General features: G+C 44.6%; 1 protein-coding gene across 4 annotated transcripts in view; it reads left to right on the top strand.

Annotated features, from left to right (window-relative positions):
• Stox2 (storkhead box 2) overlaps nucleotides 1-23,861 on the top strand; it is a 229,789-nt gene that overhangs the window by 126,394 nt on the left and 79,534 nt on the right. The window lies entirely within an intron of this gene.

Below are 23,861 nucleotides of genomic sequence, written 5' to 3'. Positions count from 1 at the left end.
TTGCACCGTTCTGGAGATTCGAGGCAGGGGGAAGCTCTGCCCATGTCCGTCTGAGGCTGTTTCAATTTGTATGCAGGAGCTATGCCTCGTAGCTCATTGAAAGCTTGGGGAGGGAGTCGTGGTGTGTTTGCATACCGAACGCTCGCAAGATTGCGCGTGGACTTAGCATAGGTTGCATCAGTGCTGTGGATGGAATGGAGGCTGTATCGTGTTTTGCATGCCGGATGGGAAGGGCAAACACAATGGTCTTAGAATTGAAGGCTTCAAAAAATAGGTTTCTTGTGAGAAAGCGGTGACTGTTCAGAGCCTCCTGGAATGAGCTGGTTTTCTTTGAATCCCATTCACTGGCTTGGCTTCTTGGCTTGTGATACTGGACCAGGGATGCTGAAGGGGGAAATCCTGCGAACCTTGCATTTTGTGTCCCTTACAAGTAAGGGTGTGAAAAATGTTTCATTCTGGAAAGAATTTGCTTTTAAATGCAATGTCGTGGAAGCGTGGAGACCAAATCACTCTAAACCCTGTCTTAACTGGGGAGATTGTTTTAAGCTTGTGGTTGGTACTTACAGTCAAGCCTTACTTTCTCCCCGAATAGCAAATCCTTTTAAATTGGGGTCAGTGTCTCACACTTTAAAAATGTACCGTGACCACGTCTCCATTCCCAGAAAAAGCCTCAATCAAAGTAACTATCCCTTTTATTGCAAAATCAGGCAACATAAGGATGTTGCATGCTATTTTGGCAATCATACTCCCTGGATTTTCTCTCTTGTGACAAACCAGCTTTGGAAAGGAAGTAACAACCATAGTTTATGCTTAAGTAATTTAAGTGGCGGCTGTGGTTGCTCTATTCTTTAGGCTCATGGCCAGTCAATTCACTGTACACCTAGATCCAACTCTACCCTCGAACACCATGCCCATAAGCCTGGTGTACACAGAGAGTTTAGTTAATTCCAGGCTTCCCTCCCTCACTGCATCCTCATTCAGCAAACCTCTCTTTCCTGCCCTCCACCCCCATCCCAGAATTCAGAATTGACCCCAAATTCGGAGCTGATGGAGGGCAGGTGGCTATCAGTTCTCTCACAAGCCTGCAAGACTCTTTTAATAATGTCAGGCACACTCCTGAGGAGTCTATTTTTTACCCGTCTCATCTTCGCTTCCTTGTGATCACACTTTCAGACTTTGCAAAAGAGGTCCATGATTACCCAGCGCTGTGAGACATCTTTGAGAGCACGAGGAAGAGGCTTCAAATTTTACACGATTCGCTCATTCCATCCCGGGTGCCACCTGCAGATGGTCAGGTGGTCTTCCCAGGATGATCCATTTCCAGCTGGTGGTTGAATTCAACATCAAGTTACTGCTGAGAGCAGAGGAACCCAAGGAGAGAGCTGTGTCATTCATTCAGCGTTTGGTGGGGTGTCCCCCAAGACCAGTGTCTTGCTAGATTCTCTTGAGGATGCAGGGTTGGACAAAACGTAGTCTTGTCTAGGAAGGAGAGCTGTTACTTACTGTTTTATTGTAAATGTCATCAAGTTCATGGAATGCAAAGCAGATCTAGTGTTCATTGAAAGAAATAATGGATACTGAGGCATTGGGCATGCCTTAATCTCTGTCTGAGCGTTGAGAGGGGAGTGGGTCCTTTCTCCTATGTAACTTTTAGGATGCTGATTTCACGAGAGGACGAGTATCTTATCATTTCCTCCCCCAAATTTGGCTCCTTTCAGAATGTGGGAGGTGCTAGAAGCTGATGCTGTATGAGACCCGTGGAGATCATTTGGAGGAGGCTCCTCCGACAGAATGTGAAGGGGATGCACTTGTATCAAGTTGGTTGTCCTGGGTGCAAGCTGAGCCTTTGTTTCTTGTCTCATAGCATGAACTGGGAAATGAAGCGACTTAGGGACCTGAAGGCCTTGACGCTTCCTTTTGTTAGCCCAGCCATTGGCCTCACCATTTCCTGTTACCATACTCCATTTTCAGTCAAGGAGAGTTTTGTTGTAGGTAAATTATTTGGTTTCAGAGGACACGATAAACCTCTTCAAAAAAAAATTTGTGCTAAATAATCTACAATAGCTTCATCTTGGAGAGACTTTTTAGAAATCCCTCCAGAAAATATGAAAATTATGGGAAATAATTAAAAAAATAATATTTGGGAAATGAGAACAATCCCAGGACATTTTAAAAGAAACACACGCTGATAGCTATCCTGGGTTTAGCGCAGCTATCTAGCACACAGTAGGAGCTTCAAGTAGAGGTATAGGCCTTTATAAGTTTTAGTGAGGCAGTCCCATTTCTAACGGGTAATAAGTAGTCACCAGTGTCGAATGTGATTTATATCAGTGGGCTTGACCTTTGGCCTTGTTCTTTTCTGCTCCCTTCAGGATAAAAATGTAGGCTTCCAAGGTCAGAGCAGACACATAGAGTGCTGATCAGGTCCTGCAAGGAGACAGCTGCATAGAAAAGTGAACCTTTCGGTCATGAAGACGATGCCTTCTTTCAGTGTCTCTTTTCAGTTATCAAACCTAAAGTAATCCTGAGAGTCCCCAGCCTCCTAGCAACCAGGGAGTTCATGGGCCGCAGAAGAGTTCACTGTTCCTCTTCCATATTCATTACCCCACCGTGCCTTCTGGGCAGGAGTGGGGGAATCTTGCCTTTTGTTCAAACCAAGTTGAATATAAAAACGTGCACAGCATCCCAAGAGGAGAGAAGGTTGGGGCAAATGGCGGTGGGACCATTCTGCCTCATTTTCCTAGCACTGGATAGAAATGGTGGTATTAACTAGAGAGCGGAGTCAAACTCCCCAAGAGAAAGGAACTCTGTAATATCCAGAGCAGAACACTGGCGGCTGCGATCCTGGGCCACTGCGAAATGATTGGAGGGCTTTAAGAGGTCCCTGGGCGAAGTCTTTAGAGCCTGCCCTGTTCTTGTGTGTGAGCATCCTTTGAAACATCATTCATAGGATGCCAAGCCTCCGAGGGTAGCTTGTGCTTCATATTCCCTGTATAATGCTGCCGGGATTTTGGTGGGGGAGTCTCCCATCAATCAAGATGGCAAGTTAACTTTCCTAGTCTTCAGCCTCTAGTGAGCATGCCCGTAAAAGGCTTGGCACATGCATGAGAAAGCAGGATGGTGACCACAAATTTTAGGTCAATTCTTGCATTTTTTTAAGTAATGCCTTTAAGGAAGAAAGTCAATATGTTTCATTCTATGGCCCTAAGGAATTTGAAAAGAAAGACAAAATAGAAGCCTAAAATGACATCCGCAACATGAAGATTGGTTTTGTCTGGTGATGATTTAATGGTCTTAATTAAGCGGGGAGACATGGCTGGCACCCGACCCGATTAGTTTATTGGTTTTCATTTTGCAGAATCTAGTTCTGGGCCCTTTAGTGTGAGCCAATTCCTCACGTTCTCATACTGTAGGACACCTGAGAGTGGATGACAGACACACAGGTTCTAATCATGGCCTGCCTGAGCCAGCTGTGTCCCCTGCCACTCAGATGGCCTCCCTCTGTCCGTAATGAGTCCTTTGGCTCCAAGTTCCATTATAGAGGTCTTCTAATGAGCAAGCTCTGGACTTCTGAGCTTAGCACCTGATCGTTAGGAAAGCCCTTTGCCCTTCTCCATACACTGGAGCCTTGGACTTCTCGATGCACGAGCTGTGTTCATGTTGGGACCCTGCTTCCTGACATCCTTAGGCCCTGCGTTAAATGTGTGCCTCATTGTGGCCAGGTGACAAGCTTTAATAAATAGCATCCTGTTTCTCCCTCTTTCCTCTTTGGCTTTTCTCTTCCAGTGGTTTTGATTTGCAGCTTCCCATATTGACTGCTCTCATCAAGCCGGTGGAAGGGAGGGATGGTACCCTCGGAGTTCAAGGACTTTATTCATTATTTCCCAAGGGAACACCCGGCAGTTTACAAAGGCCACCTCTCTTGGTATTTCAATATCTTCTACAGTCTTTGGGAATTTTTTTTATTTGAAAAAAAAAAAAGGAAAAGAAAAGAAAGGAAAAAAGAAAATGAGTATGCTGTACAAAATCTTAGAATGTTTATGACTCCAGGACATTTGAGGCCCTAAATACCCTGTACCTCCAGAGATTTGCAGTAGATTAGCCTACCATGCATTCTTTGGCATAAGATTGATTATGCTGAATGCATGGCTTGAGAGTCAAATCTGGCTAGGTTCTTGCTATTGGGAACATACACAAACTTTGGAGTCTAGCGTAGCCTTTGTTACTCGGCCTTAAAACTGCGAGATGCCTTAAAACTGCGTGATGTCTTGGCTCTAAAGGTGGGTTTCTTGTTGTAGTGAGAGCAGAATACAGTCAAGTCTGAATTTACTCTGGCCACAGTCACACAAGAATGAAGTGACGCGGGTGAATTTTTTTTTAAAAAATAAAGGATGTAATAAACTTTTCCCTAAGTAGTAAATCCCCAAACTATTTTTATGTGATGTTGGAATGTGTAACCAGCTGGCCAGAAAATCCTATTGATTTCTCCTACTTGAATATTTTAAATTTGTCTCTTTACCCCAGCTCTTTAGATCTTCTGTTCTTCTTTGTTATTGTCCAAAGGGACCAGCTTTAGGCCAATCTTCTTGGGACCCCAGAAGGCTTTTATTATTTGTTTTTGTTGTTGTTGTTTTGTTTTGTGTTTTAACCTGGCCCAAAGCAAAACTGGAGAAGTTGATTCTCTTTGTAATGTCTTGCATGCATGTGGATTGAGTTGTGTATGGACTGCTGGCTCTAGAAGGTCTTCCGACTTTCAGCATTTTCCAACCTCCTCCTTACCCTGTGCTTCTATTCTGTCTGGGAGCTCAGAACTCGAGCCATTATGTGTGTTTCAGACTTTCTGTAACATTGTTTAGAACCTGCCCTCCCCTGCCTACCCACCTCTTCAGGTCTGACAGAATTCCATCTCTGCTTCCAGAGTCAAGGTGTCTTGTCTGACCCATTCAATTTGAGATTAGGTCTCATAGCTTGGATTGGCTTGAATTTTCAACCCTCCTGCCTCAGCCTCCACCATAGCTGAGGGTGCAGGGGCACCCCAATGTGCCCAGATTGCCCCCCTTCTTATTATCTTCCTCCAGATCCTTTCTGTGACAGTCGCTTTTTGCTTGTATCATAACAGCTTTGTTCTGTGCCTCCAGCTCACCCAGTCCCATCCTTTACCGGACAGCCAGCTGTTAACTGACAACACCTGTTTCATTTACATCCTTTTTGTGCCAGCATCCTTGAGCTTGGCACACATCAGGACTCTGATGTCTTTTAGATGAGTGACTTCTCTTAAGAGGAGGAAAGGAAGAATGTCTGGAAGTCTGGTTGTGAGTCATCCTTTTATAACTACAGCTTGAATTCTATAGGCTATATATTATCCTACCAAGTATGTTTATTATATACTATACAATCTTAAGATCTTACCTTTGAGTCATCTCCTTCTATGGGAGAAAAAAAAATCCAACAAAGCCGTAGCTGTTCATGAGTGAGCCTTTGGGAATCGGAAGTTGGAATATACAGTCAGGAGCCAAGTAGAGCAGTTAGTCTGGATTGGTGGAGGCTGAACAGGGTTCAGAGAAGGGGAAGATGCTAGTTAACAACTGGAGGGAGGGCTTACTAGGGTCTTGAGGAGTTGCTAGGATTTCAGGAGATGGAGAAGGAGAAGGATTGGGAAAGGATTGGGGAAGACGGCATTAGCCAGATACAATGCTGTGTGGAGTTTATCATATTGTAACTTTGGGATGTGAGAATGGCATAACCAGGCAAGGGAGGAGCTTGGAATTTGGGTGAATCCCGAGTTTATGAGGCAAGTAATAGATTTGTGGCTTTTGGAGGGAGCTAGTGAAAAAACCATTTGAAGACGAGGTGACGTGTGGTGGCGTGGAGTATAGATGGGTACCATGTGTGTCTAATACTTTGGAAATCTGCATGGAAGGATCCACGTAGTGATCCTGCAGTAGATGATTTAAAATAAAAAATAACCCTAGAACCATGGTTCCCTACATTGACTTGCTACACTGTATCCATATGTTTTGGGGGGAGTCTTAACCATACACAGCTTGTCTTAGGCTGTTTTATCTGGGGCTGAGAAGTTTATTTGGTACACAGTTCTACTGACTGTAAGGTCTGAATAACATAATGGTAGTGTCCTTGTGGGATTGCTCTCCCTTCCCCTCCCCCTCTACCCCTTTATCCAGGGCTCCAGTACAGCTGGTCACATGTGGAAGGGAGGGAAGATTTGGTCTGGCCTCACTGTGTAATAGCTCATTGTAGTGAGAACAGGTCCAATTACATCTGACCAAACTTCCTTCCTCCAAGTGGGCATGGATCCCCTCCGCAGAGCAGCACCCCTTTGTCTAGTTGTCTCGTTACATCTAGCACACGATGCTGCTGTAATGGGGACCAAGCTCTCAACAGAGTCAGAAGCACCTCACCCGGACCTTCCAGGTTCCCTTTCAACCCAACTCACTGTTTACTGAAGTGAATGAAAAAGAAAACACCTTTTCTGTAAAACTGCAGGTTTCGCTTGATAATTATATTTTTTTCTAATCCCCATTAAAATGAGACTATGACTCTTTTTGGCTCAAAGCATTTAACCAGATAACCAGCTGCGAAGAACGCATAGGCCTGACTGTCACGGGAGCTGTGTACTTGAACCAGAACTTGTATAAGCCAAGGAGGGAGGGATGGGAGGAAGATGCAAGGGAGGACCTGGCAGATGGGGGAGTGGATTAGTCTTTGGAACTTGTTGGTTTTAAGAAGTAAAAGAAAATAAAAGGCACCCTTATACCTTGCTGGTGGGAATGAAAACCGGTATAGCCACTATGGAAAGGAGCACAGAGGTTCGTCAAAAATCCAGCAGTGGAACCCCGTGATCCAACTATACCTCTTCTGAGAACACACCTAGAGAATCCAGATCAGCCTACTGCAGAGATATCTGCTCATCTGTCTCAGTGCAACGCTGTCCTTGGCATCCAAGTTATAGGATGAACCTAGCTGTCCGACAACATGACTGGTAAAGAAGACACACTGTGTACACTCACAGTGGGGGCTTTATTTAGCTGTAAAGAAAGAGGAGGTTTGCAGGAGGATGGGTGGAATTGGAGTTTACCTCAATAAGTGAGAGAAGCCAGGCCTAGAAAAGCACAGGCGTTTTTATTCATATGTGGAGTCTAGAGTGTGTATACATACACACACACACACACACACACACACACACACACACACGGCATGAAAATGGAAGGATCATTTGGGATGGGGAACCAGTGAGAGGGGTCACAGGAGAGGGTAATGAGTGAGTGTGGTTAAGGAACATGATATCCTGGATTAAAACTGTCACAGAAATCCTCCATTGCTTTCTATAACAAATCTACACCAATTTAAAAAGATGAGTGGAGATGTTGTTTCTGAAGACGATCAGAACGATCAGGAAGCCGGGGACAGTGGAACAGATGATGAGTTCTATTTTGGTCGAACAGATGCGTTCCCAGAGCCAGGAGGTCCTTTAGGCACGCTTGTGCATAGAGGAGGTGCGAGGGCTGTAGGTCGTCATCTGTGCCGAGGAGCAGTTGAGAACACCAGAATAGCCTGGCTTTTATGTACACTCTGGTCGGCTTTTTAGGTGGCTTCAGTTATTTTTATTTCCGCCAGATGGAGGGTCAACTGGATTTCACGGACTGAGTTTTCCTTGGCTTTTCAAAAGCCTGGAGAAGCATCCTTAGCACTGCTTGTAGGTTACCCCCTGGCCTTTAGAACCGACGTCTGGTGTGATTCTTAGGCTTGTGATATTGGTGTTTGCATGGATTCAGTAGCCGTTTTGTTGACAGCAGGAGCATGCCTTGGGTATCTGTAAGGCAGGTTTGCAAAGGAGGAGAGTCACGCAAGTGACTGCACAAAAGAAGAGACCAGCTATGTAAATAATGTATGTTTCAAACATCTGTCATATACCTATTCGGCGGAAAAATTACGGCTTAGGTAACTCACTCTCACAGTTTATAAAAAAAAAAAAAAAACTCCATTCATCTTTCTACTTTAATCCAAGACGACTCCTCCAGGCCAAGTTTTCTCTTTTTGAAGATAAAAGAGAGATATTTGGCAGATGCCTGCAGGCATTCGGGTAGAGGACGGATGCCTGGTCTCATTCTTCTGATGGCCACAGTTTCCCAAGGAGGGATTGTCTGGCAATTAACATCCTGCCTCAGCCCTGATGCACATTCCTGTCTGATCTCTTCCTCTAGAAGAGCTAATAGCATCTCCACTGCTTCTTGTGCACTCACTTCTTGCTTTGAAATGATTTGCTCAGTAAGTGGGATGATGCCCGTCACGATGACTGAGGTGTGTCGGTCATTTTCGTTTCCCCACATTTGAGTGTCACTTTTAGCTCTGTCATAGCCCCCAGCTGATATGTGTTTGATAAGTCTCTCCAAAATATCCATTCAAGCTCCAACCTCTGGTGCCTGTGGATATGACCATATGTGGAAGAAGGTGTGGATGTAGTCTTGTTGAGGTGCTAAGTAGGGTGGGCTGTGCACCCAATATGTAAATAGAAGAAAAGAGTTCCAGAGGGGAGGAGGCATCATGTGACTCTAGGGGCGGATTCGGGAGTATCCATAAGCCAAGTGATTGCTAGCCACGATCAGAAGCTAGAAAGAGGCCAGGATGTATTCTTCCCCAGTGTCCTGGAAGGAACTAGCTTACAGGTGTCTGTAATCCAACTTTAGGAATCAGAATCTTTTTCTCTTGCTCTGTGCTACACTTTGTGTTACTTGTTACAGGGGCTTTAGGACATGGATCTGCCTACCATTGGGTCATTGGTACTAGGCAGAGTCTGTCTTCTCTATGGAGATGCTCAATGGCTGCACGATTCTCCTCTCCTCTCCTCTCCTCTCCTCTCCTCTCCTCTCCATCCCAAGGTAGTGATAGCCCTTGGTAGTTTGTGTCCCCGTGACTGTGCTGGTGATGCCAGCTGCTCTTTTGTAACTGCTGATGAGGGCCTTTTCCTTCATCAAGTGTCTCTGTCTTCAGGGTTCCCAGCCTGACTTTTCCACCATGCCTGGTCACCTATGAGTCACTAATATACTTGAACAGTGTGCTTTTCTGAGAGGCTGTTGGCTCTGTGAGTTAGGGCTTAGAGGCAGGCCCGGAGAGCTTTCCTACCACTCTGTGAGTAAGCAGATATGTTAGCTGTTTTCCTAGGACCTCAGTTTCCCTGTCTTGAAACATGGAAATAATAATGGTACCTGCTCATCGGGTATGGGGTGAATTATGTGAAGTCATATGCATGAAGCCCTTAGAACAAAGTCTGATTCCTTAAAGGTATGGATCTGCTGTTGTTTATTATTGTTTCTTAGAGAGCCATTGCTGACCTGTGCTTGCTTGTAACTAAGGATCCATCCACTTAGAGTTAGACAGTAGCATCAGCAGTTGTCACTTCACTTTAAACCCTAAGACTTGTTCTAAAGAAAGAATTACATGGAAACTATACAACAAATACAATTTTGGTTTTTACTTTGCATCAATGTTGCTCTTATTTTTGGAACCGTTCCAGGCTTTTGTTACATGTCTGATGATAGCCCCTCCTGCTTCTCATGTGACTTCTTGGTGCTTTGGATTTTTCTAGAGCAGTGGCTCTCAACCTGTGGGTCAAGACCCCTCTGGGGGTTGAACAACCCTGTCACGGGGGTTGCATATCAGACATCCTTCATATCAGATATGTACATTTCATAGCAGTAGCAAATTACAATTATGAAGTGACAAAAAATAATCTTTATGGTTGGGAGTTGCCTCAACAAATGGAACTTGATTGAAGGGCCGCGTCATTAGGAAAGTTGAGAACCACTGTCCTAGAGGAAGCCTGGTTGTTTTTGAAGTGCTAGTTTGTGTTCCCATAGTATCCTTGTACATCTATGTGAGCATTATATATTGGGTCATCGTTTTCCTGTGTGACCCCTCTATTTTAGGTTTAGAACCTTAGTAGCTAATAGTTTACATGTATAAGTAGGAAGACACACAGTCTCGTTCAGATTCCTGACAGTCACAGAATGGATTAGGAGTCCAAATCTCTCTTTAACCCGAGGCACAGTTAGCGACCAGGAGTGGTGTGAAGACCTTGCTGTGTAATTGTAGGTATTTGTCACCCTGCTGCACTCTCTGAGCCTAACGGGCAAACAGGGAAGATGGAGCCGTGTCTATGGTCCCTAGGCTGAACTGGTGGAGCCTCTGTTTGTGGAAAAAGCAAGCAAGCAAGCAAGCAAACACACAAAAAACCAATCCCATATAGATCTTTTGACAATGTTGAAAACCAAACTCATCTTCTTGACTCCACCCACCAACCGCCTAAAAGAAAACATCCTTTCAGATCAGATGTTCATATCTGTGACTGTAACAGAGATAGATCCCCAGGAAACCAGGGAACATCACCTGAACTTTCCTTTAAATTGGTTTCCAAATACTTGAAAGAAGTATTTGGACACATTTCCCCCATGTTTATCAACATGTTCTTTACAGTGTAGACAAAGGACATATGTTGATAGACTTAAAAAAAAGTTTAGAAGTCTTCTAGAGAAAGTGATCGAATCTTAAGTGGAAGAGTAAAGAGAATCAGAATTTGTGTGGATTTTCCCTCATCTGTGGGCGAAGGCTCCAAAATCAGCAGAAGTGGAGAGACTTCCCAGTGGTTAGCGCACTTGCAGCACCAGTGTGAGGACCAGCTTTGAATCCTAAGAATGAATGCTGGTTGGGTATGGGGTCCTGACTGTAATCCTGGCCCTTGGAAGCCAGAGTAGTTGAGTGCCGAGCAAGCTGCCTTTTGAGACTAGTTTATCAGCAAGCTCTGGGTTTGATTTAGAGACTCTGCCTCAAGGAATTAATATACATAATCAGTCAAGGAAGCCTCTGGATGTCAGTGTCAGGCCCCTGTCTGCATATTTCACATGCACATTCACACATGCACATAAACGTGTGCCTGCACACAGGTGAACACACACACACATGCACACACACATGCATGCACACACCAAAGAGAAAGAAGAAAAAAGCAAGTTAAACAGTTGCATCGGGTGCCCTGGTATCCACTTACTAGTTGTACAGTACTGGCAAGTTATGTATTCAGATTACTTTTAATTTCTTTATCTATAAACTGAGAACACAGTGATATTTGAGGGAGTTTCTGTGTGGATTAAAGGCATGGGAGAGAGCTGGCAGGGCCCCCGGTGCAGGGTAAGGTCCTGCTGTTTATGATCCTTTGGAACACAGCTATGCAGACCTGGGTCTTCCTTGGTTCTTCACAGCTGAGGGTGCAACAGCCAACTTGTCCAAGGTCAGACCAAGGTCAGGGGTCTACTTAAGTCAGATTCTTAGCCTCTTACACCGACTCTATTTGATCAGAAATCAAATATTCCATTTTACATTGATTTTGATACATGATCTAAGGAAGCCCACAGAATTAGTCATTTATCTAAGTAGGCTCCTTGTTCTCAGATTTCCAACTTAGGAAAAAATGATCCAGATCACTATGAAGTCAACATTCCTGTGAAATCTGAGTCCAAGGGAACTGGACTTCACTTAATAATCATTTAGTCAGGTGCAGTTTAACCTGAGATGTTTATTTTGACTTTTTAGTAGAAGGTAAAGGCAGAAAAAAAGAAAAAAGAAAGAAAGGAAGAAAGAAAGAGAGAGAGAGAGAGAGAGAGAGAGAGAGAGAGAGAGAGAGAGAGAGAGAGGAGAGACACAGAGAGAGAGAGAGAGAGAGAGAGAGGGAAGGAGGGGGGGAGGGAGGGAGGGAGGGAGGGTAAAGAAAGCAAAAAGCTTCCTTGGAGGTGGGAACTGGACTGTGTGTATGCATTTCCATATGCAACAAAATTGGGTCTCACCGAAACTCACTCTGAAAAAGGAGACGAAGGTCTTCTTTCCCAAGGCCCACTTGGAGGGAAAGCCTAGCGCTGTCTCTCCTTTAAACCAAGTGCATTTTCTCACTTTTGATGGATCTGCCCAGGGTTACAAAACTCAGCCACCTCTGTGGAAGGCTCCTAGCAATGCATTGGTCCTTTGGTTGGAACTGATGCTGCAGGTTTAATCGGAGGTGTGGCTAACAGCTGCGAATTGTCATGGAGGCAGGTTGTTGGGAGACAGGTTCTTGGAAGCTTTGGCTAAGTCTTGGCAGCACCTGGGGTCAGAAGGCCTCCTCCGGTTTCCTTCAGTCTGACTACGTCATCCCTTATAAAACAAAGTTTAGGTGTCCAGACAGACTCCTCATGTTTTATTCACATTGCTCCCGAGACAGCGACCTACTTTTTATGAGTACCCCATCTACAGCGTACATCTACCAGGCAGTGCAATTCCATTACCTCACTGAGGCCTCAGACCAAGCCTGCATGGCAGCCACCAGTGAGTGTTTTCAGTAGGACCAACGAGAGGCTTTGTACGTACGCACACAGAGTGCTGACTCTCAAGCATGCCCACAGCACACCTTTAATCGTCAACGTTCAGCTGAGACTTTATGTCTAAACAATGCTAAAATTAACTTGAAAGGTCATGTGTTCGTTTGGTGTGTGTGTGTCCACGTATGTGTAGGTGGGCTCATTCCTCCCTGTGCATATATGTGCAGGCCAGTTGGTATAAGGTGTCTTCCTTTATCATTCTCTGTCATATTGAAAAAAGATTTATTTATATCTCTGTGTATGTTTGTATATATGTGTGTGTGCACACATGAATGTGTATATTGCACATGTGCACACATACATTTAGATGCCCTTGGAGGCCAGAAGAGAGTGTAAGGTGCCCTGGGCCTGGAGATACATACAAGAGGTTCTGAGCTAGCCTACGTGTATGGTGGGACTAAATTCCACTCTTCTGTAAGAGCGCTAAGTGCCCCTAACTCTCTAGTCCCACCACTATCTCTTTGGAGACAAGGTCTCTAATTGTGCTTGGAGCCTACCTTTTTGGATGAGCCCCTGGGATATCTGTCTCCACCCTCTCCCAGCAGTGGAGTTATAGGCCTGGGCTATCCTATGTGGGTTCTGAGGATTTGAACTCAGGACTTCTTATTTGCTCTACATACACTTTACTTTAAGAGCCATCTTCCCAGTCCGGAATTAAGTTGTTATTTTATTTTAAATAGAACTCTTTTTATTCTCCAAGCTTTCTACTTTGTACTTCCTTTAAGGTGGGTGAAGTGGGCTAGATTCCACTCAAGAAGCCTGTGTTGAATTGAGAGGAGCAGATTTTAAGGTTGTTCTGTACCTGTCTTAATGAATTTTAACCTCAATAATTATGTACGTTATTGGAGAATGACCTTTCTCCAGCCCACAGGAGTTCGGTGGATCGTCCTGTCTTCTCTTTGGAGTAGTGGAGCCCAGGCGGAGCTGTCAGGGGTGGGGTGGGGAGCTGTTCTTGCCTTTCCTCTTCTTATCACCTCGTGAGCTCCTCCGATGCCTTAATTGGCTTGATGTTATCACGGCTGTCACTCACAAAGGCTAGCCCTGATTCCTCGGGGAGATCACTTTGCTCAAGTCCTAGGTCTTAACTCGTTTAGCACAAAGGTGCCTGACAGCCACATGCGCAACTTCGACTGAAAGTGTTCCCAAGTAAATGTATACTCTGGTGTAAACTCCTAATCGTGTTCACTTGCCAAACATTTTCTTCTTTGTATTCATTATATATTATGTATGATTTAATATATATTTATAATGTGTGTATGTATGTATGTATGTGTGAATGTGGTGTGTTTGTGTGTTATGTTTGTGTACCGTTGTTTTTTGTGAGTGCTTGTACCTTGTGTTGCATGCAGAGGCCACAGGACAAGGTAGGGCAGTGGTTTTCACCTTGTGGGTCCGTCCCAATCTGGGGTCAAATGACCCTTCCACAGAGGTCACCTATGACCATCTAGCATACCAGATATTTGAATCATTTGAAACAGTAGCAGAGTTGCAGGTATGAAGTAGCAAGAAAAAATGCTTGCTTTCGTGGGTGAGGGTCACCACGCCTTGAGGGGCCACATGAAAGGGTCGCAGCGTTCGGAAGGTGAAGAGGCACCGAGGGGATGCTCTCTTCCCTCACCTCACCTCATTCCTTTGTCAGGCTCTTCCGCTGAGTTTGGAGCTAAGCTGGTGGCCGTCACCCACTCACCCATGATCCTCCTGTCTCCACTCCCCTCCTCTCAGAGATGGGGTGATAGGCATAGACATGACCATACCCAGATTTTTTTATATGGGTGTGTGGACTTAAGCTCAGGTAGGTTCTCTTGCTTTTACAGCGAGCAGCCTCTGAGCCGTCGTCTTCCGAGGCAACACACATTTTCTTCTACCGCCTTATATTTTCTCTGTACTCTTCTTGAGTCTTTCGGCCGTGAAAACGACGAAAGAAAAAGGTTGAACGTAGCCTTAACTTCTGCCACGGGTTTTTGGAAGCATTGTGACTGAGTGTACACTCTGAAGATAACCACAGGCCAAATCACTGAGGGAGCTGACAGGACCTGATGCTGTAATTCATGATGACGTTATCAGGCAAAGAAGGCCTTGTGTAGGCCTGTAGGTGGAAGATAAGATTAAATCCAACATAATCAAGAAGTTAATAAAATAGGGATCTGGGTGAATCCTAGATGATATAGAGTGATAACGTTATAGATGGCTAAGAGTGGATAAATGAATGATGTCTTTGCCAATCAGTTAACTGGCTTAGAATATATTACACTAAATGTGTATTATGAAATCTTCACTTCGGGTGGGGGGTGGGGGCTGTGCCTGTGACTCCTTGTAAGACAGTGATTCCATCAGAGAAAACTCTTCTTAGTTCGAAGTCCCCAGAGTTTCTCAGCAATGGGCGGCTGAGTTTTGTTCCCCTTGGTAACGGGGGTGAATGCAAACAGAATGCGGGGGCGGGGAGGGGTTGGTAAAAACTTCTGCAAAATCTAGAACCTATAAGTTCCCTGAAATATATAGCACTGAAAGGAATCCAGAAACCGAGCCTTACCCCCCCCCACCCCAGCCCCCGCTGTTCAGCAAACCTAACAATAGGCACAAGGTTTTAGTCATATATTTTCTAAAAATTCCTCAAATTTTAAGTAAAAGTAGTTGAAATTATTTATTTCTACTAATATTTAAATTCTCTATAAACAAAAATATTGGAGAGATAAAATACAAAGTTGATAGGTCTTAACTAAAAAAACACATGACTTATGATTTTTGTAAAGTTTAAGCTTTAAGGTCAAGGGGGTCACTGTGTAAAAAGGTCAAGTTCACTTGTGTTCCACTTCTCAAGAGTAGAATCTAAAATTATCTTCATGTTCCTTCTTTGAATTTTGTGTAATTGTTTTATGTCTGATGATTTGCTGAGGCAACTCTGATTAGTAATTTGTATCTTAAAAAAAAGATAAGGGGCTGGAGAGATGGCTCAGTAGTTAAGAGCACTCACTGCTCTTCCAGTGGTCCTGAGTTCAAATCCCAGCAACCACATGGTGGCTCACAACCATCTGTCATGAGATCTGATGCCCTCATCTGGTGTGTCTGAAGACAGCTACGGTGTACTCATATACATAGCATAAATAATATTTTTAAAAAGTTTTTAAAAAAAAGGTGGAGTTAGGGACTTACAAGCCTCAGCTGGGTAAGGTGGGATGGGGTGTTCAACAATATGCAAGACGCATAGTGTTCCAATTAGAAGACTTTTAAAGAAATAATATTTTTCTGTACACTCTGAACACTCCATGCATTTATGCAATGTGTTTTAGTCATATCCACCCACTACTTCCCACCCCCAACTTCCTATGAGCGGGAAGACCCTGTAAGGTCCCTGTGCCCTGCTCTTTTGAAAAATATAGGTTGTCCCTAAAGTAAAAATATATTTAATTCTGTCAACCTAGCTTAAATTTTACTTTGTGTATATTGGTGTTTTGCCTGCATGTATGTGCTTGTCTCGTGTGTGTACCAGTCCACTGGAACTGGAGTTACGGGCTGAGCTGCCACGTGGGTCCCAGGAACTGAACCCGGGTCCCCTAGAAGTACTTTTTAACCACTAAGCCATCTCCCTAGCCCCCTGTAAACCTATTTTTAAATATGCTTTCGACACTATTTTCTCATTTTCTTCCTCCTGGTCCCTAACAACTGCTGTCGTGTCTTTGTGGATTTGCGTCACTGATACCTCACTGAAGCACTTCTGTGTGAAATCATATAGTATTTATTTGTGACTGGTTTATTCCACTTCGTGTCACATCCTGAAAGTTCAATGATGCTCTACCTCCTCAGATTTCTTTTCCTTTTTTTCCCCCAGGATAAATAATATTCTATTATCTTGTGGATGCACACAACATTCATCTTCCAGTGAACATTTTGACTCAGATACTGTTATTCAGAGAGTATTAGATTGAGACCTTGTTTTTAATTCTTTCAAATAGCTTAGAAAGCTTGGCTCTTAAGAAACTCTCCTTCTTTGTGAGGTCTCACCAAACTTTTCGCAGCTATCGCAGCATTCTACATTACAGCCAACAGCTTCCAATCCATCCCTCAGATGTCAGCATCACAGAACATCATATTCTCTAGATGCGATGGGTGTGCAGTTTCAGCAACCTACCATAAGAACGCATATTTGGAGCCGGGCAGTGGTGGCACACGCCTTTAATCCCAGCACTTGGGAGGCAGAAGCAGGCGAATTTCTGAGTTCAAGGCCAGCCTGGTCTACAAAATGAGTTCCAGGGCAGCCAGGGCTACACAGAGAAGCCCTGTCTCGAAAAAACAAAACCCAAAACAAAACAAGAATGCCTCTTTGGACTGAGGTTCAGTGGAAGGTTAAGCTCTTGCCCTGCAAATGTGAGAGTTTGAGTCAGTGTCTGTAATTTTAGGGCTCTGTGGTGAGATGGGAGACAGAGACAGAAGTCCCCAGAAGGTGACCTGGTATGCTCAATGGTGAAACCCTATTTCAATCAAGTTGGAAGAAGGCAAGGACTGACATGCAGGGTTGACCTCTGACCTCCTCACACATGCTGTGATATTCAGGCGCTCCACACACACACACACACACACACACACACAGAGGAATAGGTATAGGCACTGTTTCTTCATAGAAAGGCTTTAGTTGCCCAGTAAGGACGACCATGGTAGAAGATAGAACTAGGAGAAAGGGCTTATTTTTTATTTGATCATTATTTTCTTATTTTTTTTAATGAAAGGTGTGTTTAAATATGGGTATTGTTTTAGTTAGGGCTTTATTGCTTTGAGGAGACACCGTGACCAAAGTAACTCTTAAGAAGAAAAACATTTACCTGACGCTTGCTTACAGTTTCAGAGGTTTAGTCCATTATCATCATGGCAAGAAGCATGGTGGTATGCAGGCAGACATGGTGCTCGAGAAGGAGCTGAGAGTTCTACATATCTGATCTGCAGGCAGCAGAAGGGGACTGTGTGCCACACTGGGTGGAGCTTGGGCATAAGAGACCACAAAGCCCTCCCCCACAGCGACACACTTCCTTCAATAAGGCCACAGTTCCTAATAGTGCCACTCCCTATGGGCCAAACATTCAAACATTAATCTATGGGGTGTGTGGCTGTACCTATTCAAACTACCATAGGCATAATTAACTTCTAATTATTTGACTTTGATCCCCATTTACAGTGCGAGTCATGAGGTGGTGTTACAACTTAAGGATATGAAGAAGCAAGCCTTTGTGCCCTTGCCTTCAAATCACTTGAAAGATGCTTAGGACCATGGACTATACTGCCAAAACCAAAATGTGTCACTCTGCAGAGTCCCAAAGCCTCACCGACCGGCTTCAGGCGGTGTGGGGTGACATCCTTAGGCTCTGTTCGGCAGCACTGAGTCGTCCCTGTCCTTGCCTTCCTTGCTGCACGCAGCAGGAAATAGCTGTGGCAGGAACGTTCTGTGTAGACTGCAGTTCCTAGACACCATCTGGGGACCAGCGTCGGCCCCGTTCCTTCTGCAGTCATCCAGGGAGCTTGTTAAGCAGGCGCACGTCTTGGCCTCATTCTCCAAGTGTTTGTAGGTTTGGGACGAGGCCCAGAACTTTATGTTTTTAAACACTCTCTAGGTAATTTTGGGTCTGTGAGCCACTGGTTTTGCCATCGTCTCCGACTGCGGGCTTCCCAGTGTCTTTGTTTATTACGTCTTTACTGTCCCATCAGCCAGGATCGGTGCCTGCAGAGGAGGACCTTGATCTGCATGTCCCTCCAGAGGGTTGACATCTGTACTTAGATTCTGGAAGCCCACAACTTCCTGGAGACTCATAGGAAACAATTGCAGGGCTGGGGACTAGGGCGAGGAAGAGTTAGGAGTGGGTGATGTCATGGATCTGTAGGGCTCAGCAGAGCTAGTGGAGGAGAGGAGGGGTGCAGAGCTCTCTGAGGCAGTGTCATAGGCTCACTAGAGTCATCCCTGCAAGGTAAGGACTGTACAGATTGGGGGGTGGGGGTGGGGGAGAGCTGTAGGGGACAGGAGGTTTCCCAATGAGTAGTTCTGTCCCTTTGGAAGCTAGCTAGGTGTAGTGAGAGATGAAAGACACAAGGAAGGAGAGGCCAGAATTGAGAAGAACCTTGTATTTTAAGCTGGGAGCTGTAATTTTTTGTTTTTGTTTTTGTTTTTCGAGACAAGGTTTTTCTCTGTATAGCCCTGGCTGTGTAATTTTGTTCTAAGTATAAAATGTCACCCAAGAATTTTAAGTAGGGGTGTAGCGTGCTGGGATTTGCAGTTACAGAGAGGTAACCCTGACACAGGCGGATCTAGGTCAAGTAGCCAAGAGGAAGAATGGCAGAGAATGGGTGTGAGGATTGGGGCAAACCATGTCCAGCGTGACTGAAGCACAAAATCTTTATCCACCGGGAGAATTGGAAGAGGAGACAGGAGGAGGTGTTGAAGTCACTCTGAAGACACTGGTCAGCTGAGGGTGTGTGTGTGTGTGTGAAGTTTTGGTGGCCTCCAACTTGTATGAGTTAGGGTTTTGTTGTTTTTTTTTTTTTTTTTATAAAATTCTCAAGACCGGGACAGCAACAGGGGTGTGTTGGAAGAATGTCTATCTAGCATGTACAGTGGCCTGAAGAGAAGGTGGGAAAGCAGACATTGGTATGTAGCTGGACCTAGAGTAATGTGGGTGGTCCCTTCTCCTCGAATATAAGACCTGCAGATGAAGCTACTGGGACACTATCTTTGGAGGTTTGTCCTTGGTAGAGAAACATTATCAAGGTGCCATGTGTGAGTTATTCTAAATACCCAGAAAGGGGATCCAACTGAGGTGAAAATTCTCAAACCAAGTCACCCCCGAGTTTACTTCTAATGTGGCCTTAAGAATAATTCGAATGGGATTCTGTCATCGTAAAGGGCTATTTCCTTAGGACAGTCAGGACTCCTTGCCAGCCGTAGTCAAGAAAAATTGATCATTGAATTAAGCCTTTGTCAGGTGTGACTTGCTGTATATATAAAATGTTCCACTGACAGTGTAATCCATCTAACTGGGATTGAACCACACTAATTTGAGATAATTGGGAGGAAGACCTGTCTAAGGAAGTGAAAGATTTAAATGTTATGGAATATTTAATGAAAGGAAGCCATTCCTTTTATGTCCTTAGGCTATGTAAGGAATGGATAAATTATTTATAATTAGCATATCAATTGTTGCCATGGCATTTGAAAACAGGTTATTTTTTCCCCATCCTCAATAATAGAAATAGCCCTGTCAAATCTTATTTACACCGCTTAATTGCACTAACCAAAGGAAAAGAGACTGTTGGCCTGGCCCTCTTCCATAATCCCTACACTCAGAACTGGTAGGCTGCATATGATGACTCTTTGCTGTGTGGAGGAATCAGGTAATTTTCCTTAAAGACGAGGCTATGTCTGATATTCTTGTACCCTACCATCTGTGTGAGAACAGATGCGCTTCTGAAATTTAAGAGGAAACAATACCTATGTAAATATTCAAGACAAACAGGCAAAATATTCAAGGTAAATTACAAAATGAAAATTGAAATTTAAGAAAAAAATTCTCAAGAGGGGGATCTAACTTAGGGGTGTTGGGGGGGGGAACTCGGCTATGTTGGTAGAATGCTTGTCTCTCATGCACAGTGCGCTGAGTTTGATTCCCAGCATCATATAAAACCTGATATGTTGGCACATACTTAGGAGATGGAGATGGAGGCATTAGTATCAAATGTTCAAGGCTATCCTAAGCAACGTGCAGAATTTGAAGGCCGGTCTGACTACATGAGGCCTTGCCAAAACAAACAAACAAACAAACAAACAATAAAACCATCAAGATAAAATAATAATTAAATAATTAAAGGGATCTGCCAACACAAGCACTCTAAATGATAGATATGTTTCTGAGTGATGATGCCTTCCGTGTACTGAGGGCCAATTAGGCAACATTTACATTTCTTCATATGCCACAACAACCAGAAGTATGGCGCGGATGCTATGTATCTTCCTGTCCATATACGGATAAGGAATTTCTTGTTGAACATTTTACACCGCTGATGCGCGACAGAGCAGGGGATTTGAATTGAGGCCATCTAAGTTTTCTTACCATAAACTGTTCGTACTTCATCCCCTGATTTAGAATTAGGATGGAGTAGGTGGAGTTTTTAACTAGATTACCTAAGAGATGGAGAGGTTGGAAACTGGGCCGTAAGTGAAAAAAAGAGCCGCTGACTGTGAACGCCACGGAAGAGAGGGTTGGTGTCCCGGCAGCCACCATAAGCCATGAGAATCCAAACAGTGCATCCCGAGGAGCGTCGCTCATAGCTTGAGTTGCTTTGTCAGCCCCTTCGTTACGGATCCTCTGCACATGCGCAGACCCTTTCTGTTGGTTTTCTGCTAGCACAGTCCACGCTGAGTCATTGCCTGGGGCTGGGAACGTGTGAGAAGGCTGCCTTAGCTGGGGTACATACAGGCTCTGCATATAGCCAACTCTATACCCTGGCCCAGCTCTGGCTCCTCTGTGTCCTGTGTGGTTAAATGCCTTCCTAAACACCTAAAGACTATCAACTGCTGCGCTGTTTTCGCCTAGCCATAGTCAGAGTTATTGTTATTATACTCTGATAATCTAAGGTTGGTAATGAAGGTTTTGGGTTTCTAAAAAGAGGTCATTTGTTTCTGAGAACTTTTTTTGTGTGTGTGTGTCAGAGTTAGGACTTAACTAGCTATAATTACGATGGCCCCCAACCTAGAGGAGGGATCTGAAAGATGGTTTAAAATAGATGAACTTTGCAGGGTAGGCATGGTATTTTTCAGTGCACTCGTTGCTGATCTGGAAGTAGCAATTAAGACTAACAGTTGTGAGGTTCCCAACCAAGGATGTTTGATAGCAGGTAGGAATGTGCATGTGTATTGGTGAGCCATCCTAATTTATTGTTTTGCTTTGCCTCTTCTGAGATGGACTGTGGCATTAGATCTATGAAGAGCTGCCATCAGTTGCCTCTCTCCTCTTTAGAAGAGACTCTTCTTCCAAGCTGCAGATAAGAGAGCAGAACTTAGCCGGGCCAGGTTTCATCTGATGATGGGGCTCTGCCCCATCTCCTGGCTGTGGACTGGTGTTCTTGCAGACACTGTGGTGGGGGGCCAGCAGAGCAGCCAGGATGATCTGCAGACAACACAAGAGAAAACCCATTCCCAGGTCTTCAGGAGCCCATAGGGTATTAGGACAGTCACTTCATTATGCAGTTTGTTGATTGGGCTATAGCAGCTTTTTTCCTAATAGTTTGGTTTTCAGTTCAGGTCATCTGGAGTCTGGAGTGCATGTGTTTCTGTTACTGAGATTAGGAAGCAAGGCATATCTAGTGCTGGGCCATTGCTATGTCTTGTATTGCCTTCCAGTTCATCTCTGGATCTTTACCAATTTAGCTACCGAATTCGTGTAGCTTCAATAGCTGCCTTTACGGGTAGAAGATTAAATTATTGGGATTAAAACCAAACAAAACCTGCGCATGCATGAGAGGCCACTTCAGTGTCTCCAGGAGTTTGTCTCTGTCCAGATGCCCGAGGAATTCCTCTTCCTGGTCTGACTTCAAGAGGACAATGGAGAAAATGGCAGCCTCGAGCTTCAAGGTTCAAGAATGGCCTGTAGACTTCATTTATTAATGCAGGAGCAGGAAGTCTGGGGTCCATGTGAAATCCGGCTGAGGAAGAGTTTGGTTCTGTGTCCCATCAACATGGTCATGGGCCAGTGACTCAGTTGGTGGCTGCACTGTCACTTGGTGAGGCTCCCCGGGTCTGTTCACAGGGTTTCTGAGAAAGGAAGAGATTTTGTCAAGTGGCTTCTCTTTTGGAAAATGATCCCCCAAAGCCACTGACTCCTGCTGTTGGTCATACGAACCAAGAGACAACAAAGAGACCTGACAGAATTTTAGGTTTTACCCAGAGTGGGAAATGCTCTGATAATATGTGAAGGACAACACCTGATGACTGTTCTGGGGTCACCAGAGAACCTGTTACCTTCCCGAACGTCCTCGGGTGACTATGTCACCTTGCTGTCATAAATTTCATATTCACAGACTTTAAGGATCTAAAAGGATAACTCAAAACTGTGATGGGATATTGCCACAATTGATAGTATGGAAGTTGGCTAGGATCTTGGGGTCTCTGTGATGCAGCCTCATTTGGGCTGCACGCAGGATGAGGCCCAGATTGTCCAGCGCTGCTTACAAAGTCAGTTTCAGAGCAATCCTTAACTCAAGTATAGTTTTTTTTTTTTTTTTGGTGATTCATTGGCCTTCTCTTGAATAATCAGATACAGATTTAGATAAATGTTTTGGGAATTCAGGCAATTGTGGTTATCTGTCTTTTGAATTTGGAAGGAACACACGTTCTCTCTTCATAGTACGTAAAGTTTTGTGTGTTGGGTTGTTGCCATAGCCGAGTATTTTAGGGACTTAATTTATATCAATAACCAATTAATTGTTGGGTACAATTCAAGTATTGTAAGGGAAACGGAGAAAGTGATTGACGTTTTGGCGTAGATCCTGCGGGGCTCTTCTGAGTCGTCTATAAATATTAAAATCAAACGAACAAAGAGGCCCCTGCAAGGAATTCCTAGCTCTCCATCCTCGCAGCTGCCCTCACATAACACCACAAAAGGTCAAGGCTAAAATACGGGGAAAAACTAATTATGACGGAGGATCAATTAGATTCATCTACATACAGCAACACAACTCCTTCACCTGAGGCCCAAAGAACACCATTGAAGAGGGGATGGAAAAATTATAACAAACGAGGGACCAAGAATGCTGTGAGATTCTATCTCCTAAAAAACGGCAGGGAACCCTCACTCATGGTACTACATCAGTGTGGCCAGATTAGGACCACACACTGGACATGCTAACAAGGAAGGGAGAACTCTCACAAGGCCCCACCCACACCCCACCCGACCCCACAAAGAACTGTGGGCAACCAAGGGGTGCTGAGAGCTGGGGGAAGTAGTCTTTCCCCAAAGGAAGGCGCCCCCTAATTGGTTTCTCAACACCGAGTGGTCAGTTCCGAACCCCCGAGCATGCAAAGGACACACAGAGGACTCAGCAGGTTGTATCGATCGAGGTCAAAGCAACAGAGAAGAGGAGGCCAAGAACTGGAGACGGAGGTGAGGGGGGGGGGGAGCACGGGAGGGAAAGGGAATGGAGGGGAATGACATCATTATATTAAAAAGCAAAACGCAATCAAGGCAGAGCTATGTGGGAAGGCGGCAGGATCGAGGGCGGCAGTCCCCTGTGTTTCTGAGATCCAGCAGCTAGCTTTTAGGCTCAGGGCTCTGGGATTATGTTTGCACAGCTAGAAAATATTACAAGGGGCTATAACTTTTGTTTTCAAGATGGAAACGATTTCCTGATGTGGGGCATAAAAGCTTATGGTAGGGGACTGGGGCTGGGGCTGGGGCTGGGGCTGGGGCT

This window comes from Mus caroli, chromosome 8, assembly GCF_900094665.2.
Source record: "Mus caroli chromosome 8, CAROLI_EIJ_v1.1, whole genome shotgun sequence".
NCBI classification, from domain to species: domain Eukaryota; kingdom Metazoa; phylum Chordata; class Mammalia; order Rodentia; family Muridae; genus Mus; species Mus caroli.
The sequence above is the reverse complement of the archived record's forward strand: the minus strand, read 5'-3'. Positions and strand labels throughout refer to the sequence as shown.